We start from the raw sequence: 2,163 nt of genomic DNA, 5'->3' as shown, positions 1-2,163 counted from the left end.
TCTGAAGAATTCCACCTTTAAACTCCGGCCCATCCCAGACTGTGAGGTGATCAGTTAGGACAAGGACAGATTATACACTGGCAGAGTCTACTCTCCCACCTAGGGGGGCTCTGAATTAAATCAGAACACCAAACAGAACTGTTATCCCCCGAAACCTGTTTAGAGGTCAGTTTACAGAATGACACTCAGATAAAAATCTACACTTCTTATGAGGATTCCCAGTCCACAGGCTTCAGCCTCTCCCTCGCCTTCCAACCTTACCTTGAACCATTTTCCCGCACTCCACTCCAGCTACATTGGCCTTTCTCTCCCTCAAATATGCCAAGCTGCTTCTGCCTCTGGGTCTCTGTACCCACTCTTCCCTCTTCCTCACAGACCTTGACAAGTTGACTCTTCCTCCTGACCAACATCTGCTCAAATGTCACCTTCTCCAGGAAGCCCCTCCTGTCTTCCCCATCCAATGTTGCAACCTCCTTTGCCCTTCAGCCACTTTCTGTCGTGTTACCTGGTTTTCTTTTCTATCTAGCACTTATCACTACATTACCCTGTCCATTTATGTACTGTTCAATTGCCATCGTCCACTAGTCCGTAAGCTCCACAAGAGCAGGGACCTTATCTGTCTTATTTAGCAGTAATCTATCCTCAGTACCACGCTTCCTGACACCAAGGCACTCAAATCCTTGTAGAATAAATGTATATTTTTATTTTTGCTTATTTATTTTTTTGAGACAGGGTCTCACTCTGTCACCCAGGCTAGGATGCGGTGGCTCACTGCAGCCTCGACCTCCTGGGCTCAGGCAATCCTCGTGCCTTAGCCTCCCAAGTAGCTGGGACCACAGGCATGGGCCACCAAGCCCAGCTAATTTTTTTTATTATTTGTAGAGATGGGGTCTCACTATGTTGTCCAGGCTGGTCACGAACTCCTAGGCTCAAGCAATCCTCCCACTTTGGTCTCCCAAAGTATTGGGATTCTGGGCGTGAGCCACCGCACCTGGCCTATGAATAAACGTTAAACAGAGGTTCATCAGTTATTGTCCTTGTGACGGAGAAGGCAGCATGGATTCCCTTTCTGGACAGAGAGCTTTGATGGGTGGTTTATTACCTGTATCCTTCTCAGGTTAGGAAACCAAAATCCTAGTCAGCAATTTCCTTTTTTTTTTTTTTTTGAGACAGAGTCTCGCTCTGTCGCCCAGGCTGGAGTACAGTCTGCAACCTCTGCCTCCCAGGTTCAAGCAATTCTCGTGCCTCAGCCTCCTGAGTAGCTGAGATTATAGGCATGTGCCACTACGCCCAGCTAATTTTTTTTTTTTTTTTTTTTTTTTTGAGACGGAGTCTCGCTCTGTTGCCGAGGCTGGAGTGCAGTGGCACCAGCTTGGCTCACTGCAACCTCCGACTCCTGGGTTCAAGCAATTATCCTGTCTCAGCCTCCCGAGTAGCTGGGATTACAGACAGGCACCACCACACCTGGCTAATTTTTTGTATTTTTAGTAGAGACGCAGTTTCACCATGTTGGTCAAGCTGGTCTCAAACTCCTAACCTCAGGTGATCCACACGCCTCAGCCTCCCAAAGTGCTGGGATTACAGGCGTGAGCCACCGCGCCTGGCCTGATTTTGTATTTTTAGTGGAGACAGGGTTTTTCCATGTTGGTCAGGCTGGTCTCGAACTCCCGACCTCAGGTGATCCGCCCGCCTCGGCCTCCTGAAGTGCTGGGATTACAGGCATGAGCCACTATGCCCGGCCCCTAGTCAGCAATTTTCTTATCAGGCATAATTTAGATGCTTATAAACCCAAGGGGTATACCCATCCTTAGAACTACAAAGACCCACCATACCTGCTGTCTAAATGTTTCCACATAATCACTTCTTGGCCTTTTGGCTAAGATCAAGTGTAGTAAATGTTTCCACTACCTACCGCACAAGATGGTATGGGATGCTTTGGTTTTAAATCCACAACCACCCCACCCGAAAACAATGATTAGCACAATGAGAAACTTTACCTGAGGTTGGTTACACCCCAGATCCTTTCTTTTACACAAATTTAGCCTAACTCAAAAAGAATTTTTTTTTTTTTTTAGTCAGAGTCTCACTCTATCACCCAGGCTGGAGTGCAATGGCGCGATCTCGGCTCACTGAAACCTCCGTCTCCTGGGTTCAAGCAATTCT

The 2,163-nt window shown here is 47.5% G+C and overlaps 1 pseudogene; it reads left to right on the top strand.

The window, feature by feature from the left end:
* Positions 1 to 1,856: 1,856 nt before the first annotated feature.
* Positions 1,857 to 1,962, top strand: LOC112128960 (U2 spliceosomal RNA; annotated as a pseudogene).
* The last annotated feature ends 201 nt before the right edge of the window (positions 1,963 to 2,163 follow it).

This window comes from Pongo abelii, chromosome 15, assembly GCF_028885655.2.
Source record: "Pongo abelii isolate AG06213 chromosome 15, NHGRI_mPonAbe1-v2.0_pri, whole genome shotgun sequence".
NCBI classification, from domain to species: domain Eukaryota; kingdom Metazoa; phylum Chordata; class Mammalia; order Primates; family Hominidae; genus Pongo; species Pongo abelii.
The sequence above is the reverse complement of the archived record's forward strand: the minus strand, read 5'-3'. Positions and strand labels throughout refer to the sequence as shown.